General features: G+C 46.7%; 1 long non-coding RNA gene across 2 annotated transcripts in view; it reads left to right on the top strand.

The window, feature by feature from the left end:
• Nucleotides 1-22,066, top strand: part of LOC132377541 (uncharacterized) — a 33,362-nt gene that overhangs the window by 7,963 nt on the left and 3,333 nt on the right. Inside the window, exons 2-3 of one of the 2 annotated variants that reach the window (XR_009506681.1) lie at nucleotides 6,076-6,303; nucleotides 15,109-15,412. This is a non-coding gene — a long non-coding RNA (uncharacterized LOC132377541). Of the gene's footprint in view, nucleotides 1-6,075; nucleotides 6,304-15,108; nucleotides 15,413-22,066 lie in introns of those variants that run through there. The other variant, XR_009506682.1, reaches the window with a different exon arrangement.

Genomic DNA, 22,066 nt, shown 5'->3' with positions numbered 1-22,066 from the left:
GAGATTTACCAGGATGCTGCCTGGAATAGAGAGGGTGCAGAGGAGATTCACCAGGATGCTGTCTGGATTAGAGAGGGTGCGGAGGAGATTCACCAGGATGCTGCCTGGATTAGAGAGGGTGCAGAGGAGATTCACCACGATGCTGCCTGGATTAGAGAGGGTGCAGAGGAGATTCACCGGGATGCTGCCTGGATTAGAGAGGGTGCAGAGGAGATTCACCGGGATGCTGCCTGGATTAGAGAGGGTGCAGAGGAGATTCACCACGATGCTGCCTGGATTAGAGAGGGTGCAGAGGAGATTCACCGGGATGCTGCCTGGATTAGAGAGGGTGCAGAGGAGATTCACCAGGATGCTGTCTGGATTAGAGAGGGTGCGGAGGAGATTTACCAGGATGCTGCCTGGATTAGAGAGGGTGCAGAGGAGATTCACCAGGATGCTGCCTGGATTAGAGAGGCTGCAGAGGAGATTCACCAGGATGCTGTCTGGATTAGAGAGGGTGCGGAGGAGATTTACCAGGATGCTGCCTGGATTAGAGAGGGTGCAGAGGAGATTCACCAGGATGCTGTCTGGATTAGAGAGGGTGCGGAGGAGATTTACCAGGATGCTGCCTGGATTAGAGAGGGTGCAGAGGAGATTCACCACGATGCTGCCTGGATTAGAGAGGGTGCAGAGGAGATTCACCGGGATGCTGCCTGGATTAGAGAGGGTGCAGAGGAGATTCACCGGGATGCTCCCTGTATTAGAGAGGGTGCAGAGGAGATTTACCAGGTGCTGCCTGGATTAGAGAGGGTGCAGAGGAGATTTTCCAGGATGCTGCCTGGATTAGAGAGGGTGCAGAAGAGATTCACCACGATGCTGCCTGGATTAGAGAGGGTGCAGAGGAGATTCACCAGGATGCTGCCTGGACTGGAGAGGGTGTTTTATAAGGGTAGGTTGAATAAACTAGGGCTTTTCTCTTTGAGGCAAAGGGGGATGAGAGGTTGCTTGAATATTATCTCTGTATGTGCTGCATCTTATGACATCTTCCTGCCGTCTTTATCATGTCTGCCGGGTGCTCTTTCCATGACCACTATTGTTCTTGGCAGTTGTTTCTACTGAAGTGGTTTGCCATTGCCTTCTTCTGGGCAGTGTCTTTACAAGACGGGTGACCCCAGCCATTATCAATACTCTTCAGAGATTGTCTGCCTGGTGTCAGTGGTCACACAACCAGGACTTGTGATCTGCGCCGGCTGCTCATACGACCATCCACCACCTGCTCCCGTGGGTTCACGTGACCCTGATTGGGGGCTGAACAGGTGCTACACCTCGCCCCAGGGTGACCTGCAGGCTGGCGGAGGGAAAGAGCGCCTTACACCTCCTTTGTTAATGATGTGCCTCCACCTTGCCTCCCACCCAAGATGATAAGAAGCACAGATGGAATGGACAGCCAGAGATTTTTTTCCCCAGGGCGGAAAGTACAGAGGGGTTGGATGTCAGAGGATGGGTTTCTATACAGAGGATGCTGGGTGCCTGAGAGACAGATATATTAGGGGTATTGAAGAATTCTCCAGCATGCACATGGATGATGGAGGGCTGTGTGGGAGGGAAGAGTTAGAAGGTCAGTAAAACATTACGGGCCGAATGTGCTGTAATGCTCGGAGTTCAGATTCCAACTCTGCAACACTCTCTCGGAATCCCAGTCCAGAGAATAGTCTGTAGTGACTGTACAAAGACATATCACAAACCTTCTGACCACTAACACCTAACTAATGCAACTAAAGTCGTGGGAATGGGCCGGTCCATCACGGGTAAATCCCTCCCCCCCCACTGCTGAAAACATCTACAAGGAGCGTTGTCACAGAAAAGCAACATCAAGAACCCCCACCTCCATCCAGGGGTCACCCGGTGGGGGAGGGACCTGGAGGGTGGAGAGGCTGCAAGTGGTGTCAGTAGCGCAGCTGTCGGCATGGTGCTGGATGGGACTTGTGGGCCCGTGTGTGTGTGTGGTCAGTAGCTGGGTATGTGAAGAAGTCCCACAAAACTGAGGATTCCTGACAGTGAGTGGTGGGAGGGGCCCGTCGTATACCATAGTCACACTTTCGAGATGGCTCTGGAAGTCCAGCCCCAATAGCACAGGCGCGCACAGATTAGGCATGACCAGCAGCTCAAAGTTCCGATATTCTGTGCCTTGCACCACCAATGTCGCTACACAACCCACCCGGATGTCTGCGGAATGCGACCCAGAAGCCAAATGGATCCTCCGACTTACCGGCCGTGTTGCGAGTCCGCAGCGTTGCACTGTGTCCGGGTGAATAAAACTCCCAGTGCTGCCCGTGTCAAACAGGCATCTAGTCCAGTGCCCCTCCACCTGGATGTCCATCATGGACCTTGCAAGCTGGTGTGGGGCGCTTTGGTCGAGAGTTACGGTGGCCAGAGACCTGGTAAGCATCGGAGGGCCGGGGGCGGGGCGTGCTGACGTCGACAAAGATGGCCGCTCACATCCGGGGTACCCGGTCAGCATCGGAGGGTCGGGGGTGGGGCGTGCTGATGCCGACAAAGATGGCCGCCCACATCCGGGGTACCCGGTCAGCATCCGAGGGTCGGGGGCGGGGCGTGCTGACTCCAACAAAGATGGCCGCTCACATCCGGGGTACCCGGTCAGCATCGGAGGGTCGGGGGTGGGGCGTGCTGACGCCGACAAAGATGGCCGCTCACATCCGGGGTACCTGGTCAGCATCGGAGGGTCGGGGGTGGGGCGTGCTGATGCCGACAAAGATGGCCGCCCACATCCGGGCATGCAAGATGGCGGCCCCCACGTTTCACCCGCAGCGCTGCACTCCGCTCGAGGTTGAGACTTACAGACCTTGGCAAAATGGCCCCGCTTTCCGCAGCTGGAGCAGGTCGCTTCACGCGCTGGACAGCGTTGTCGGGGGTGCTTTTTGAGTCCGCAGAAATAACACACGGGCTTCTGACGGGCCGCAGCCGTGATCAGGTTCGGGGAGCTCGTGGAATCGCAACTGGCAGCGGCATTGGCAAATTCACTCCCGGGAGCTGCCGGCAGTGGGGTCTGAGGTGTCCACGGAACCGGCGGGGAATCGTGCAACTGGACAGCGTCAGTGTTGTGCAGCGCAGCTACCAGAGCGTTGGCCGTCTTGATCGCCGAGTGTAAGGTCAGATCGGCGTTTTCCAGCAGCCGCTGGCGCACGTACACTGACCTCAGTCCCGTCACAAAGGCGTCTCGCACCAGCATCTCCGCATGCAGTTCTGCCGTGAGCGTCTTGCAGTCACAAGTTCGGACGAGTGTCTGTAGTGCTCAGAGAAACTCAGCGCACGATTCGCCAGGCCGCTGTTGCCGGGTAGCTAAACGATGTCTTGCGTAGACGGTGTTCACCGGCCGCAGGTACTGTCTTTTGAGGGCGTCCAGTGCCCCATCGTAGGTCGGCAGGTCCCGGATAATGGAATAAACTTTTGGGGTGACCCTCGAGAGGAGAATTCTGTGCATAACAGCAGGTTCAGTTGCACGAAGCTCCGCCAAGTATGATTGGAAGCATGCAAGCCAGTGTTCAAAAGCAAGAGCTGCGTCAGGGTCTTGAGGGTCCAAATCCAACCTTTCTGGACGTAAAACGGTTTCCATGTTTTAAAACTTCCAGTCAATAAAATTGATGCACCATCAATAACTCACACTGAGACGTAAGGCGAGATATCGGCTTTTATTGACTGGAAGAAGGAACCAGAAGTGAGTGACCATCATACCATGTCCTGGAGACTGAGGCCGAGCATAGGCCTCAGATCGCCTTTATACAGGGGTCTGTGGGAGGAGCCACAGGAGCAGACAGCAGGGGCGTGTCCAGACAGGTATATGTAGTTCACCACAGGGAGACAGTGTGGGAGGAGCCACAGGAGCAGTCAGCAGGGGGAGTGTCCAGACAGGCACAGGTAGTTCACCACAGGGAGACAGTGTGGGAGGAGCCACAGGAGCAGTCAGCAGGGGGAGTGTCCAGACAGGCACAGGTAGTTCACCACAGGTCCATCACGGGTAAATCCCTCCCCCCCACCACTGAGAACATCTACAAGGAGCGTTGTCACAGAAAAGCAACATCAAGAACCCCCACCTCCCAGGCCGTGCTCTCTTCTCGCTGCTGCCATCAGGAAGAAGGTACAGGAGCCTCAGCATTCACTTCACTGGGTTCAGGAACAGTTATTGTCTCTCAACCAACAGGATCCTGAATCAATCTCACTTTCCCCATTACCACAACCAATGGATTCACTTTCAATGAGCCTTCACCTCATGTTCTTGATATTTATTGCTTATTTATTTATTATTATTATTTCTTTCTGTATTTGCACAACTTGTTGTCTTATGCACATGGGTTGCTTGTTCATCTTGCTTGGAATCAATGTCTTTCATTGTTTCCATTGTGTTTCTTTGTATTTAGACCATAAGACATTGAACATCAAGTCTGCTCCAACATTTGATCATGCCTGATCCATTTCCTTCTCAACCCCATTCTCCTGTCTTCTCCCCGTGTGAATGCCCACAAGAAAATGAGTCTCGGGGCATTGGAACCAGTGCGCTCCACCGCGGACATTGTGGTACGACGTGCAGGCTGGAGTCCGTACTGCCCCCTAGTGTTCACTCGGCAGAAGACAAGCTCTGTTGTGGTCGTCTGCAGATTTTGGTTGTGTTGGGTGGTTTGAGTTTGGTCTCTTTTATTGAGTGGCTTTATCTTTCTATCTGATACGCGCTCTGTGTGCTTTGTGCTGTGTGTGACTGTTGGTATTGTCTTTTGCACCTTGACCCCAGAGTGACACTGTCTCGTTTCGCTGTATACATGAGTATTCATGTATGGTTGAATGACAATCAAACTTGAATTGAATTGAATTGAATATGGTGACATATATGTACTTTGATAATAAATTTACTTTGAACTTTGAACCAAGGAAGTAGGAACGACTCTGTCACAGGATCTGTTGAAGTAATTTTAGGCTCTCTATCTTCGTACAGGCCTCACAGGAACCACACTTGATAAAAGAGTACAAAGAATTCTTGTTACTGTTGATTGATGGTCAGTAAGAAATTCTTTTGGTTTGTAAGCTCTCCGCTAGTTATTTGACACTTTAACCTTGCCTGTCTCTCTGCATTACTTTAAGGATTGTAGCAGCTTTGTTGTATGAGCTGTCTAAGTTCATTTAAATTAATTCAATTTTCATGTAGATTTATCACTGAGGCTTTCAAAGTCCCCCAGCTGTTAGCAATATTGATTCGTTGCAAAATTTCATGGACTTTGCCATCCGTTTCTCCGTTTAATGATATTAGTCAACTCATTGTTCCACTTGGAAACTGCTGACTTGGAGAGCTTAAATCATTTACAGTACTTTGTGGAATCTTTTATGAACACAGGCCATTTATTGAATTCATTACCACAGTCAGCTTACCCAATGGCTGTTTTCCCATCACGCACACAGAAACAGGCATAATGTCCATTTATAATGTGCGTTTAATTTAATTTATTTATTTTTCCTGTGCTTCTTACCTCAATATTTCTGTATCTGCAGTATTTTGCTCCTCCTCTTCCCTGTACTTCACAACTCCAGCATCTACAGTATTGTATTTCCTTGTGCTTTGTTCCACCATTCCTGTATCTGAGATATTGTATTTCTCCTGTGCTTTTACGTCAACATTGCTGTATCTGCGGTACAGTAGTTCTCCTCTGCCTTGTAGTTCCCTGTTCCTGTATCTGCAGTATTGTGGTTCTCTGCCTTGTACTTCACCATTCTGGCATCTGCAGTATTGTATTTCCCTTTGCTTCACCATTCCTGTACCTGCAGTATTTTGATCCTCTTGTGCTTTGTACCTCACCATTGCTGTATCTGCGGTATTGTAGCTCTTCTGTGCATTGTATCTCAGCGTTGTTGTATCTGCGGTATTGCAGTTCTCCTCTGCCTTGTCCCTCACCATTTCAGAATTTTATTTATTTAATTTTGAAATACAGTGCAGAACAGGCCTTTCCATTCTACCAAGCCTCCTGCAGCAGTCAAATCATGGGACAATTTACAATGACCAATTAACCTACCAGCTGGTATGTCTTTGTACAGTGGGAGGAAACCAGAGCACTGGGAGGAAACCCGCACGTTCACAGGAAGGAACGTACAAGCCTCCTTGAAGAAGACTCCAGAATTGAACTCCAAACTCCGAAGCCCCAAGCTGTGCTATGCCGGTGCCCATAATGAAGGCAGACAAGACAAGACTGTTCATGGAAGTATTATTTAGCACAAAGTTTTGCAAAAAGACGTGGTCAGGTGATCAAAACACCGGTTGAAGAGGTAAGGCTCTAAAAGACAAGTGGATTGGTATAAGGAAGGAATTCCAAAACTCGGGATCTGGACAGCTAAAAAGCCGGCAACCATGGGAACAGTAGGAATCCAACTGGCTCAAGAGATCAGAGGTGGAGAAACGCAAAAATTTCAGAGGAGCAGAGTGGGGTTGGGGCTAAGGAGGTAACTGAGGTAGGGAGGGGTGTAGGGGCTGGAGAGGTTTACAGAGATGGGGAGAGGTTGGGGGACCAGAGCAGTTTGCAGAGATGGGGAGGGGTATAAGAGCTGGAGATGGTTACAGAGATGGGGGGAGGGTGCTGTAGGGGCCAGAGGGGTTTACAGATTAAGATGGTTTAGAGGCTGGAGGGTGCGTTACACAAACAGGGAGGGGGTTACAGAGAAGGGAGAAATGTAAGGGATGGAGGGAGATACAGAGAGAGGGAGGGGTATAGGAGCTGGGGAGAGTTAGAGGCAGGGAGGGGGTTACAGAGACGGAGAGGGCTGCAGGGGCCAGAGAGGATTACGAAGAGAGTAAGAGGTGTAGGCACCAGAGAGTGTCCTGTGGGCCGTAGCGTGCTGAGCCCTGAGGTTTCTGGAGCACCTGCATTTGTTTATTGTTGTCTTACATGGAGTTATTAAGCCCTTGTTTTTTCCTGCTTAATCTTGTTGTTTATTTTAACTAGCACAGGTTTTCCACGTTCTGTGATTATTTAAAGTGGACTCCTGATTAGCATTTATCATGGGGTCCTTGATTTGAGAATGATTTCCCACCGATGTTCTGTTGGAATTCCTAAGCATAAACTCTTGTTTCAGTCTCTACATGGGAGCCTGTTATTCCTCTGCAACTGGATTCAAACATTGCCAGTGCACACTGTGACAGAGGACCCCAAAGTCAGGTACAGCAGCAACTTGGACATCAGGCAGCTGGAGGCCAGGGTGCCAACTGTACTCGGTTCATAGCCCAAGACTACGTTCCAATTCTACATTCTGAGTCTATGTTCAAGACTTTTTACAAGGTTCTCTAGGTTGACAAGGTTTGCTAGGTCTCCCATGCATTCAATGTTCCCAAGTTATGTGCAATGTCCCTGACTTTACTAGCCCTTCTCGAGCATCAGGCCTGTCTTGAGTTTTCCAACACTGTCTCGAGTTTACCAGCCGCTTCTCAAGAGTGTTGGGCCACTTTTGAGCTTACGAGCCCTCTCTCAACAGCATCAGGTCTGTCTCACACTTACCAGCCCTGTCTCGAGCTCCCTGGGCTGCTAGCTGCCAGCCTTAGGGAAGCAGGTACCGCCATGAGACGCAGAGCTTTGGGCTCTGAGGTTACCAGCGCATCTGTATTTGTTCATTGTTGATTTAGCTGGAGTCGTTAAGCCTTTCTGTTTAATCTTGTCAAGTTTAGTGTGACTGGCATGGGTTTTCCACACACTGTGATTATTTAAAGTGGACTCCTGATTAGTGCATCATGGAAACCTTGTTGTGAGGATGATCTGTCTCACTGTATCACTCAGCGAGGCCACCGATGCCCTGATGGTATTCCTATGAATAAATTCTTGCTTCTGTCTCAAAATGGGACTCTGTCGTCCCTCCGCCCTTGGGTTCAGTTGTTGCTACTGCACAACTGTTACAGAGGCAGAGAGGGTTTTAGGGGATGGAGGAAGTTACAGAGACAGGGAGGGCTGCAGGGAACAGAGATGATTACAAAGGGAGGTTTCATAAGCTGTGGCATTGATTATTCAATAGTGAAAATGGTTCCATTTAAAATCAGAGAATGTATACAGTGTACAACCTAAATTTTTTACTCTTGGCAGACATCCTCAAAACAGCAGAAAATCCCCAGAGAATGAAAAATGTAAGAAACTCAAAGCCCCCCCCCCCCCGCCCCACTCCCACACACGAGCAGTGTCAACTCTCCACCCACCATGCCAGCAACAGCAAAGCCCCCAAAGAGAGACCTGGTCTGCAGTCTATCAGAAACTACTGTTCTCTCCAACATTTCAACTTCCCACAGGCTCTCTCTCACTAACCAGGGAGAGACAGATACCACTTCTATCCACAGCGAAAGAGTTCACAAGCAGACGCTGTTTCGATGCTACAGTGAGTCTGAAGTGTTGCTTTTCGTTTCGAGTTCCCTGATTCGAGAAACGGCAGCAAACTCTCGCACGCCATCGAGAGAGAGTGCTCGGTCACTGAACGCGGAGCTGCTGACAGCCACTCTCGCAGTCTTCAATGTTCTGGGTTCTGCTATGTTTCGGTTCACGACATTGGTGAGAATTCATGTCCATAGTGGTGGGCAAGGCCGCACCCCAAAGGCGCTCAGCTTCAGGCTGAAGCTGGACATATCGAAATCGTGGCCAGTTGGCGAGCTCCAAGAACAGGAACCACAGTTTGAGTGTCACTGTAGATCAAAGACCCCAATTTTACACAGGAGATCGTGGCAATGTGAGGAAACATCGGTTAAACCAATGGTGGTATATTGTGTACAGCTCTGGGGGAATTGCAATGACACTGGAGAGGATGTAGACGAGACTCACTGGCTGGAGTGTTTAATGGAAGAGGAGAGACTATCAGATGAGTGTGACTCCTTGGAGCTGAGGAGGCTTAGAGAGGAACTGATAGAGCTGTAGCAGAATCATGAGGGTTTTGAATTAGGTGGTTAATTGTCTGCCATATCCAACAATGACAGGAAACCAGTGGGGGAGAGTTTTTAAGCTGGAAATATCCTTGCACCAAGGCTGTTCCACTCTCCCAACCTTAGAGGTCCAGGCCCTGTGGTACTAGTTCATCGTGCCATGTCGTATGACCTGGGTGATCATGGTCTTATCCGTGGCCATGATTGTTCTTGCCAAAGTTTTCTACAGAAGTTGTTTGCTTTCTCTGGGCAGTGTCTTCACAGCCATTATCAATACTCTTCAGAGATTGTCTGCCTGGTGTCAGTGGTCACATAACCAGGACTTGTGATCTACACCGGCTGCTCAAACGACCGTCCACCACCTACTCCCATGGCTTCACATGACCCTGATCAGGGTGGGAAGGGCTAAGAAAGAGCTACACCTTGCCCAAGGGTGACCTGCAGGCTAGCATAGGAAGGAGCACCTTGCACCTCCTTTGGTAGAGACATATCTCCACCCCGACACACCCATAAGACCATAAGACACAGGAGCAGAATTAGGCCATTCAGCCCATCCAGTCTGCTCTATCATTCAATCCTGACTGATCCTGGATCCCACTCAACCCCATGCACCTGCCTTCTCAGCATAACCTTTGATGCCCTGACTGAGCAGCAGATGATCAACTTTTGCTTCACATATACCTATGGACGTGGCCTCCACAGCCGCCTGTGGCAACATTCCACGGATGCAGTATTCTCTGGCTAAGAATATTCCTCCTTACTTCTGTTCTAAAAGGTTGCCCCTCAATATTGAGGCTGTGCCCTCTAGTTCTGGCATCTCCTCCATAGGAAACATCTTCTCCACAAACACCTTATCCAGTCCTTTCAACATTCAGTAGGTTTTAATGAGATCTCCCCCCCCCCCCCCGCATCATTCTTCTAAATTCCAGCGAGTACAGGGCCAAAGCTGCCAAACACTCCTCATAAGTTAACCCCCTCATTCCTGGAATTATCCTCATGAACCTCCTCTGGACTCTCTCCAATGACAACACATCCTTTCTGAGATAAGGGGCCCAAAAATGTTGATAATACTCCAAGTGTGGCCTGACTAGTGTCTGATAAAGGCTCAGCATTATCTCCTCATTTTATATTCTATTCCACTCGAAATAAATGCCAACATTGCATTTGCCTTCTTTCCCTCAGACTCAACCTGTAAATTAACCTTCTGGGAGTCTAGCACGAGGGCTACTAGGTCCCTCTGATGTTTGAATTTTCTGCTCATTTAGATAATGGTCTGCATTCTTGTTCCTTTTACCAAAATGCATTTTCACACATTTCCCAGCACTGTATTCCATCTGCCACTTTTTGCCACTGAATTTGTCCAAGTCCTGCTGGGATTGCATTGCTTCCTCAGCACTACCTACCCCTCCACTTATATTCAGTCATCAATTCCATTATTCAAATCGTTAACAAACAATGTAAAAGCAGAGGTCCCAATACTGACCCCTGAGGAACACCACTAAAATCCAAACAAATGGCATCTACTGCCTTCCCTTTGTCCACCCTACTTGTAACTTCCTCAAAGAGTTCTAACAGATTTGTCAGGCAAAGTTTCCCTTCTCAGAAACCATGCTGACTTTGACTTATTTTATCATTAGTCTCCAAGTACCCCGAAACCTCATCCTTAATAATGGACTCCAGCTCCAACCATTGAGGTTAGGCTAACTGGCGTATAATTTCCTTTCTTTTGCCTTCATCCCTTCTTAAAGAGTGGGTGACATCTGAAATTTTCTAGTCCTCCAAACCATGCCAGAGTCAAGTGATTCTTGAAAGAACTTCTGCTATCTCTTCAGCATATGCTGGAAATCCAGGAAAAAGCACACACGAGCCCCTTCACCAGAGGTGTTACTCCATCTTGGGCATCCCATGCACCCCACTTAGACATTTACTGCATATTTGGTGGTGAGTCGGAGATGTGTCTCTACCAACAGAGGTGTAAGGTGCTCCTTCCCTCTGCTAGCCTTCAGGTCACCCTTGGGCAAGATGTAGCCCCTACTTAGCCCCCGCCCCACCTGATCAGAGTAATGAAAACCATGGGAGCAGGTGGTGGATGGTCATTTGAGCAGCCGGTGCAGATCACAAGTCCTGGTCATGTGACCACTGACACCAGGCAGACAATCTCTGAAGAGTATTGATAATGGCTGGGGTCACCCGTCTTGTAAAGACACTGCCCAGAAGAAGGCAAACCACTCTGCAGAAGGATTTGCCAACAGCAATCATGGTTGTGGATTCGCTAGGTATACATGGTGAGGTAGTAAATTGGATTAGACATTGGCTCAATGGGAGAAGTCAGAGAGCGGTAGTGGAGGATTGCTTCTCTGAGTGGAGGCCTGTGACTAGTGGTGTGCCACAGGAATCAGTGCTGGGTCCATTGTTATTTGTCATCTAGATCAATGATCTGGATGATAATGTAGTAAACAGGATCAGCAAATTTGCTGATGATACAAAGATTGGAGGTGTAGTGAACAGTGAGGAAGGTTTTCAAAGCTTGCAGAGGGATTTGGACCAGCTGGAAAAATGGGCTGAAAAATAGCAGATGGAGTTTAATACAGACAAGTGTGAGGTATTGTACTTTGGAAGGACAAACCAAGGTAGAACATACAAGGTAAATGGTAGGACACTGCGGAGTGCAGTAGAACAGAGGGATCTGGGAGTACAGATACAAAATTTCCTAAGCGTGCCATCACAGGTAGATAGGGTCGTAAAGAGAGCTTTTGGTACATTGGCCTTTATAAATCAAGGTATTGAGTATAAGAGTTGGAATGTTATGGTGAGGTTATATAAAACATTGGTGAGGCTGAATTTGGAGTATTGTGTGCAGTTTTGGTCACCTAATTACAGGAAGGATATTAATAAGGTTGAAAGAGTGCAGAGAAGGTTTACAAGGATGTTACCGGGACTTGAGAAACTGAGTTACAGAGAAAGGTTGAATAGGTTAGGACTTTATTCCCTGGGGCGTAGAAGAATGAGGGGTGATTTGATAGAGGTATATAAAATTATGATGGGTATAGATAGAGTGAATGCAAGCAGGCTTTTTCCACTGAGGCTAAGGGAGAAAAAATCAAGAGGACAGGGGTTGAGGGTGAAGGGGGAAAAGTTTAAAGGGAACATTGGGGAGGGGCTTCTTCACACAGAGAGGAGTGAGAGAGTGGAATGAGCTGCCAGATGAAGTGGTAAATGCGGGCTCACTTTTAACATTTAAGAAAAACTTGGACAGGTGCATGGATGAGAGGGGTATGGAGGGATATGGGCCAGGTGCAGGTCAGTGGGACTAGGCAGAAAAATGGTTCGGCACAGCCAAGAGGGGCCAAAAGGCCTGTTTCTGTGATGGAATGTTCTGTGGTTCTATGGTAGTCAGCACGTGCTGTGTTTCACTGTTCCTGAGGTGACATTGGATTGTGCAGAGGGAAAGAGTGTTCAAAATAAGTAAGCAGGGGCAGTCAACACATTTTACCTGGTTTTTGCAGACCCAGGTGACTTCTTCCAGTTCGTCCATGAAGCTTGGAATATAGAAGACTGGGAGAAGATTTGACTGAGATATACAAAATTATGAGAGGTATAGGTAGGGTAAATACAAATGGAAACACTGAGGTTGGGTGGGACTACAACCAGAGATCATGGGTTAAGGGTGGAAGGTGAAAAGTCCAAGGGGAACATGAGGGGAAACTTCTTCACTCAGAGGGCTGTGAGAGTGTGGAACGAGCTGCCAGCACAAGTGCTGGAGGTGAGCTTGATTTCAATTTTTAAGTGAAGTTTGGGTGGGTACATGGATGGGAGGGATATGGTCCCAGTGCAGGTCGATAAGAGTAAGCAGCTTAAATGGTTTGCCACAGACTAGATAAGCCAAAGAGACGGTTTCTGTGTTGTACTTTTCAATGACTCGATAAACTGCCCATTGATGAAATATCTAATCAGCCAATCAAGTGGCAGCAACTCAATGCATAGAAGCATGCAGACACGGTCAAGAGGTTCAGTTATTTTTCAGACCAAACATCAGAATGTGGAAGAAATGTGATCCAAGTGGCTTTGACCGCGGTGTAATTGTCAGTGACGGATGGGGTGGGTTCGGTATCTCAGAAACTGCTGACCTCTGGGATTTTAACGCACACCAGTCTCTGGAGTTTGCAGAGAATGATTCCAGAACAACATCCAGTGGCCTGCTGTTCTGTGGGCAAAACTGGCTCGTTAATGAGAGCAGTCAGAGGAGAATGGTTCGAGCTGACAGGAAGGTGACAGTGGCTCAAATAACTTTGCGTTACAACAGTGGTGTGCAGAAGAGCATCTCTGAACACACAGTGAAGTGGATGGGCCACAGCTGCAGAAGACCATGAGTGGCCATTTTATCAGGTGCAGGAGGCACCCAATAAAATAGTCATTGGGTGAACGTGTGACAGATAAAACTGATCTCTTTAATGCTGTCTGTTTCGGACAATTTTCCTAATGTAGTGGTTGCAGGTTTAATACTGATTACAGCTCGAAACACCTGATCTGATCTGTAAACATGCTAAAGGCAGGCATGTCCATTGAAGATTGTGTCGGTAATTATAGTTTATCAGCAGAGGGCAAGAATGTTGAATTCTCAGTCTGAACTTCCATTTCTCCTGTGGGATCAGTCAGCAAGTTAATCCACTTGGTAATCAGTGGCTCGGCTGAGCTCCTGGCATCTCACACCAGGTTTTGGTGAATAGAAGTTTTGTAAGCAGCCTGCTACATGTCACCGCGGTTCACCAGGTCAATTTGACAAACTTCTATAGATGTGTGGTGGGTAGGGAGTACCTGTCAGAGGACCTGGCCTGGGTCCAGCACATAGTGCAATTACAAAGAAAGCAGGGCACCAACTCTACTTCTTTAGAAGTTTGTGAAGATCTGGCATGACATCTAAAACTTTGACAAACTTCTATAGATGTGTAGTGGAGAGTACATTGACCGGCCTGTTGTGGAAACACCAATGTCTTTGAACAGAAAATCCTCCAAAAAGTAGTGGATACAGCCCAGTCAATCAGAGCTAAAGTCCTCCCCACCATTGAGCACATCTACACGGATGCTTATGTGAGAACGCTGTCCTTGGACTACAGTTCAGCATTCAACACCATAATTCCATCCAGGCTCGACAAGAAGCTCAGAGACCTCGGCCTTCACCCTGCCTTGTGAGGCTGAATCCTGGACTTCCTGTCAGATCACCAGCAGGTGCTAAGAGTGGGCTCCCTCACCTGCACCCCTCTGACCCTCAACACAGGAGCCCCTCAGGGCTGTGTACTGAGTTCCCTCCTTTACTCCCTGTATACCCATGACTGTGTCACCACCCACAGCTCTGATCTGCTAATTAAGCTTTCCAATGACACTACATGGACTGGACTAATCTCTCACAACAACAAGAAGGCCTACAAGGAAGAAATCACCTCTCTGACACAGTGGTGTTAAGAAAACAGCCTCTCCCTCAATGCTGCAAAAACAAAGGAGCTGGTTGTGGATTACAGGAGGAATGGAGACGGGCTAACCCCATTGACATCAAAGGATCTGGGGTTGAGAGGGTAAACAGCTTCAAATTCCTTGGCATCCACATTACCGAGGACCTCATGTGGTCTGTACACACCAGCTGTGTGGTGAAAAAAGCACAACAGCACTTCTTTCACTTCAGATGGTTGAGGAAGTTTGGTATGGGCCCCCAAATTCTAAGAACTTTCTACAGGGGCACAATTAAGAGCATCCTGACTGGCTGCATCACTGCCTGGTATGGGAACTGTACCTCCCTTAATCGCAGGATTCTGCAGAGAGTAGTGCGGACAGCCCAGTGTATCTGTAGTTATGAACTTCCCGTGATTCAGGACATTTACCAAGACAGGTGTGAGAAAAGGGCCCGAAGGGTAATTGGGGACCTGAGTCATCCCAACCACAATCTATTCCAGCTGCTACCATTCAGGAAACGGTACGGCAGCATAAAATCCAGAACCAATGGGCTTTAGGACATTGGACTGATCGGACTGATGAACTCACGCTGATCTGAGTGTATTACATTGACTGTTCCATTTATTATAAATTACTATGGTTGCGCATTCCACATTTCGATGGAGTGTAATGTAAAGATTTTTACTCCTCATATATGCAAAGGATGTAAGAAATAAAATCAATTCAATTCACTGTCGCAGGAAAACAGCATCCATCATCTGGAACACTCCACCATCCAGGCCATGCTCTCCTCTCTCTGCTGCCAACAGGATGGAGGTGCAGGAGCCTCAGGACTCACACCACCAGGTTCATAAACAACTATTACCCCTCAACCATCAGTCACTTGAACCCCAGGGCATAACTTCACTCAACTTCACTTGCCCCATCATTGAAATGTTCCCACAACGTATCAACGCTCTTTGAAGAACTCTTCATCCCATCTTCTCGATATTTATTGCTTGTTTGTTTAGTGTTTGCATGGTTTGCTGACCTTTGCACACTGGTTGTTTGCCTGTCCTGTTTGTGAAATCTGTCATTGATTCTATTGTGTTTCTTGGATTTACTGAGTATGCCTGTAATAAAATGAATCTCAGAGTTGTATATGTTTTTTTTAATAATAAATTTACTTTGAACTTTGATTTGGTCTGTCAAGCTGACAAGTACAGAAAAGCATTTCCATGCTTAGAGAGAGCTGGGAATACTGTGTGTTTGGGGTGGGGGGCATTTCTTAGCACTGTTAAAGGCAAGGGGGATAGTGGGGATACTTCCAGTGGTTTGCATCTCACATACCCTCTGACAACCAAGTCCAGTTCCTGGCCTTCACCTGTAGCTTAGGTACTAAGCCTGGAGGAACTATTTCTACCGACAGGAGAAGGGGTAAAGGCAGGTTACTGGCACCTTGAAACCAGTCGCTTCTGGCAGGAGGGGCCGATCAGCTGTGGTTGCCAGCTCATCTATGAGAAGGAAAACTCTGATCTCGAACCTCCGCTGCCCTGGGGCTACACCCACTCGTGGGAAAGGTAAATCCAGGAGCTGGAGAGTCTAAGGGAGTCTTACGTTGAGTTCAATTCTGTGACGCGACAGATGCCAAACTGTATCGCTGTCTTTGCCCTGTTATGTGGAGAGCGGGAGCCTGCCACACACGCAACAGCTTGTTCTCCTTACTGTACTGCCCTGGCTTGCATATCACAGCCGGGAGGCAATATCCATGGTCGAGCCTGACCAACAGAGGCCTCGAGGGGTGTGGAGATTGAGGGAGCAGGAAATGAACAAGAATTGGGAATGTCAATGGAAAACATTCGTGAGACCTGGTGTTAATTGGGGAACTCGAGCACCTTTGCTCCATCCGCCAACAGCAAACTTCCCAGAGGCCAAACATCTTACTTCCCATTCCTGTTCGGCCATGTTGGTTCATGGCCTCCTCTTGTGCCAAGAAGAAGCCACTATCAGGGTGGAGGAGCAACACCTTGTATTCCATCTGGGTAGCCTCCAACCTGATGGCACAAATATCAATTTCTCTTTCCGGTAAAAAAAAAATCCCCACTCCCTCCCTCTATTCCCCACTCTGACATTTTACCTCTTCTCATCCACCTATCACTTCCCTCTGGATTCCCTCCTCCTTCCTCTTCTCCTATAATCCACTCTGCTCTCCTATCAGATTCCTTTTCCTCCAGCCCTTGACTTTTTACACCGACCTGGCTTCACCTCTCACCTTCCAGCTATCCTCCTTCCCCCCACCATTTTATTCTAGCGCAGTGATTCCCAACGAGAGCGTTTACTTGTTCTAAGGAGGGGTTAGCGGAAATAGAAGTTGTCAGGGGGGGGGGAGCGGTAAGCAGGACCCTAACTTGAGGCATGAGACCTGACCAGCCGTCAGTAAAGTAGGCACTTGCAAATAAAGGATGGGCACCGGAGCTCAGGGAGAACCATAGTTCAGTGAGCACTCGTCATCACAACGGGTCAGAACCTCATCAATCTCATCCGACCTTTCCAGCCGTTATTGGGATGCATAAATTAGCGACCAAGGTGCCGAACAGTTCCCTTTGACTCACAGCACGGAACGAGTTCAGGCAATTTAACAGTTTGTAAGTCAAGTACCCCCTCTCAACTTTCTGCACAGATCTACAAAAAACAGGTTGCATAGCGATACAGTGCTGGCCGGAAGCAAATGGTGAAATAGAGCCAGTCAGTGAACCTGCCTCCCGAGGAGTCCTCTGAAGGTGTTCATAAGAACATATGAAATAGGAGCAGGAGTCGGCCATTTGGCCTGTCGAACCTGCCCCACCATTCAATAAGATCATGGCTGATCTGACCATGGACTCATCTCCACCTACCTCCTTTTCCCCATTGCCCTTAATTCCCCTACTATGCAAAAATCTATCCAACCTTGTCTTACATATACTTACTGAGGCAGCCTCCACTGCTTCATTTGAATTCCACAGATGCACCACGATTTGGGAAAAGCTGTTCCTCCTCATTTCTGTCCTAAATTTACTCCCCCAAATCCTGAGGCTATGTCCCCTAGTTCTAGTTTCACCTACCAGTGGAAACAACTTTCCTGCCTCTCTTTATCTATCCCTCACGTAATTTTATATGTTTCTGTAAGATCTCCTCTCATTCTTCTGAATTCCAGCGAATACAGTCCCAGGTGACTCAATCTCTCCTCATAGTCCAACCCCCTCATCTCTGTAATCAACCTGGTGAACCTCCTCTGCACCACCTCCAAAGCCAGTATATCCTTCCTCAAGTAAGCAGACCAGAAATGCACACAATACTCCAGATGTGGCCTCACCAGTACCCTGTACATTTGCAACATAATCTCCCTGCTCCTAAATTCAAGGCCAACAATCCATTTGCCTGCTGCTCCTGCTAAACAAACTTTTGCAATTCATGCACAAGCCCTCCCAAGTCCTTCTGCATAGTAGCATGCTGCAATCTTACTATTTAAATAATTTTACTTTTACTATTTAAATAATAATTTGATCTTCCATTTTCCTTGCATTTACCAACATTGTACTGCCAGACCCTTGCCCACTCACTTAACCTATCTATATCTCTCTGCAGACTCTCCGTATCCTCAGCACAATTTGCTGTTCCACTCAATTTGGTATCATCAGCAATTTAGATACACTACACTTGGTCCCCTCTTCCAGTTTGTTAATGTATATTGTATACCACTCATCACTGATTGCCAACCAGAGAAACACCCGTGTATCCCAAATCTCTGCTTTCTATTGGTTAACCAACCCTCTATCTACGCTACTATATCACCCCAACTCTATGCATCCTTATCATATAGTAAGTCTTTCATGCAGCACCTTATGGAAATCCAAGTAAATAATGTCCATCTGATCCCCTCTACCTACTGTGCTTGTTATATCCTCAAAGAACTCCAGTAAGTTTGTCAAACAGGACCTGCCTTTGCTGAACCCATGCTGTGTCTGCCCGATGGATCCATTTCTTTCCAGATGCCTCACTATTTCTTCTTTAATGATAGCTTCAAGCATTTTCTCAACTAGAGATGTTAGACTAACTGGCCTATAGTTACCTTCCTTTTTTGAGCAGTAGCGTGACATTCAAAGTGACATTGGCTTCATCTGTACAGCCAAGAACAACCTTTGGGGATTATGAGACCTTACGTGATTGGTCAATTGCGCTAACTGGAATAGTATAAAGGTAGCTTGCCGAACACCAGCTCTATCCCAACTAACATTCAGATTCCGATCTGAACCCTTGTCAAAGAAATTTTCGCTGTTGTGATCGTCTTCAACTTTGCTTCACATTCCTTTGCATGCCACTACCATCGTTCAACTGGCTGCCATTGTCAACATCCGATAGGAATTCCCAGTACGTGTTAATTTTTTTACTTTACTTTTAGCCCCGTTAAAGATGGATAAATACAAATGGCATGAACTCTATAAGCCTGAAGGCACACTCAAGTCATTTGCCAAGAAAGCTAAAAATGACTTTGCTAGTGGTCTCATTGCTTTTCACATTTCCAAAATGATAGCAAAGTGTGGAAAATCTCATATAAATGGTGAAAGATTAATAATGCCTGCTGTATCAGAAGTGTTCACCACTTTTCTCAAAATGGATACTAATATTTTAAAATCAATTCCTCCGAGTAATAACGCTGTAGGTTGTCAGATTGACGAAATGAGTGAAGGCATCAAGTATCAACTATGCACAGAGCTACAAACAAATAAAATTTGGTATACAGCTGGATGAGTCGACTGTGTGAGACAACGAGGCATTGCTAATGGTATATGTACAGTTTATCAAGTTGGAAAAGTTTGTGAAAAGATTCTTTTTTGTAAAAAGTTAAAAACAAATATTAACAGAGGATCAATCTATGACAAGCTCAAAATGTATATTGAGGATAAAAGTATTCTGTTTACAAACATGATTTCTTGTGAAACAGATGGAGCACTATGTGACAGGTCACCATGCTGGTTTAATGGCATTTATGAGAAAAGAAGTTCTAAGTCTGTTTGCAATCCATTGTGTAATTCATCATCAACACCTCACAGCCAAAAACCTCAGCCAGCGACTTTTTTCAAGTATGACTCTTGAAATATCTGCTACCAACAGAATTAAAACTCATCCATTAAATAACAGAATATTTTGCCAGTTATGCCAAAATAATGATGAAGAGTTAAAATGCTTGCTTCTTCACACTAAAGTGCATTGGCTATCAAAAGGCTGCTGCTTAAAATGTTTCTTTGATTTTTTTGACACTGTGGTCGAATTTTTGCTCAGAGATGACAAGAGTTTGGGAAACAAGATTGAACTTCTATGTGGAGATGTGGCATACCCAGCCAATCTGTATGAAAAAAAAGAACATTCTAAATATGAAACTGCAGGGTGAGAGTTTCAATTTAATCCAGGAAAAAAAGTACAATGTCCAGTTTTATTGGAAAATTGGAAACATATAAGCAAAACATTGGGAGAAGAATGCGCTCGCAGTTTCTCTGCATGGAATGTATGGCACTCTCTTTCACAGACAGTGATTTGCAAGAGTACTGCTTACACCTGCAGTCACTGAAGAAGGATTTTTCAGAATCAATTCAAGGATTTGAACGATCTGAAAATTCCTGACTGGGTAATTAACCCATTTCTTTACAAGGTGGAACAACAGGAAAAGAGCTTGCAAGAAGAAATGATCAAAATTCAGAATGATGAAGATGCTAAAATGCTTTTCAAAAAATTTGTCTTCTGTGATATGTGGCTACACTGCCATATGAAGTTTCCTGGTCTTTAGAGAAGAGCATTTTCATCCTCCTAGCTTGTTGAAAGAGGCTTCAGTCCAGTGAACTACATACTCACAAAAAACAGAAACCGCTTGGACATTGTGGGGACTTAAGACCTTTTGCTATCACAACTTGAACCAGATATCTCAACTCTTGCTAAAAACCATCAAGCTCAAGGGTCACATTGATATTGAAGCTTCTGTACAGTGCACAGGTCAGATTCAGTTTCAGTTTATTGTCATTTAGAAACCACAAATGCAATGCAGTTTTAAAAATGAGACAACGTTCCTCCAGAATGATATCACAAAAGCACATGACAAAACAGACTACACCAGAAAATCCACATAACGTTTGGCAGTCCCCAATCCAGAGTCCGGAGAGGCTGCTGCGTATTAATATCGCGCTACCGTCTTAGCGCGTTCCCCGGAAAGGAGCTCCAATTCCACAAGACAAAACAAGACCAAAAACTAAAGCTACAAGACCTGCACAAAACCACATAGTTACAACATATAGTTACAACAGTGCAAACAATAGCATAATTGACAAAAAAATAGACCATGGGCACTAAAAATAGTCCAAAGATGTTAAAGGACTTTAAGTTCAAAAGAAATCACCACACAGTTTCCACAAGTCCCCAGGGTCCCGACAGACTCTCCATCCCACGCCGGTGGCAGAAGGGAATACCCCCGCTATGGACTTCCATGGCACCGCCTGACTCAGCCTCACAGACGCAGCACACAATGGAAGCTCCGTCGAACCCAGACTCACAGACGCAGCACACAATGAAAGCTATGTACTATGTAAGCTAGGTTTAAAGACAAATAAAAATTTAAAACAGAATCATTTTTCTCATGTTAGCATATGGTAGACATGTTTTTACACTATGGGGGCATCAGAAAGTCTATTGTGCCTAAGAGAGGTGTTGGCAAGTATGAAGATACTTTTAGGAGACGTTGGGCTAATGAAAAGGTTGGGAAACAATGTTCTAGTGCCTTCCCCCTTGCTTCTTTGTCCTGAAAAAAGGTCTTGGCCCAAAACTTTGACTGTTTATTCAGTTCCATAGATACTGCCTGACCTGCTGAGTTCCTCCCACATTTTGTGTGTATTGCTTTGAATTTCCAGCATCTATAGACTTTTTCCTATGTAGGAGGGAGATTAAAAATCTGGCTGAGTGGTGCCATGTTAACAACCCGTTACTCAGTGTCAGCAAGACCAAGGAACTGATTATTGACTTCAGGAGAAGGAAAAAAATGTCTATGAGCCAACTCATTGGAGGATCAGAGGTGGACAGGGTCAGCAGCTTTAAGGTCCTCATTTCGGAAGACCTGTCCAATGCCCGGCATGTAGGTGTAATTATGAAGAAAGCACAGCAGCACCCCTACTTCATTAGGAGTTTGCAAGGATTTGCCATGGTATCAAATTTCTATAGATGTGTGGTGGAGAGTATATAGACTGGCTGCATTACGGCCTGGTATGGAAACGCCAATGCCCTTGCATATGGCCCAATCCCTCCCCACCAATGAGCACATCTACACAGTGTGTTGTTGCAGGAAAGCAGCAACCATCATCAGAGATCCCCACCACCCAGGCCAAGCTCTCTTCTTGCTGCTGCCATCAGGAAGGAGGTACAGGAGCCTCAGAATTTTCACCACCAGGGCCAGGAACAGTTACTACCCCTCAACCATCAGGCTCTTGAGCGAAAGAGGACAACTACACTCATCTCCACTGCCCCATCATTGAAACGTTCCCACAACCTATAGACTCACTCTCAAGAACTCTTCAACTCATGTTCTTGATATTTATCGCTTATTACTTATTATTATTATTTCTTTCTTTTTTATATTTACGCAGCTTGCTGTCTTTTGCACGCACTGGTTGAACACCCAAGTTGATGTGATCTTTTGTTAAT

The sequence above is a fragment of the Hypanus sabinus genome, chromosome 18 (genome assembly GCF_030144855.1).
Source record: "Hypanus sabinus isolate sHypSab1 chromosome 18, sHypSab1.hap1, whole genome shotgun sequence".
In the NCBI taxonomy this organism is placed as follows: domain Eukaryota; kingdom Metazoa; phylum Chordata; class Chondrichthyes; order Myliobatiformes; family Dasyatidae; genus Hypanus; species Hypanus sabinus.
This window is presented reverse-complemented; position numbering and strand designations above follow the sequence as displayed.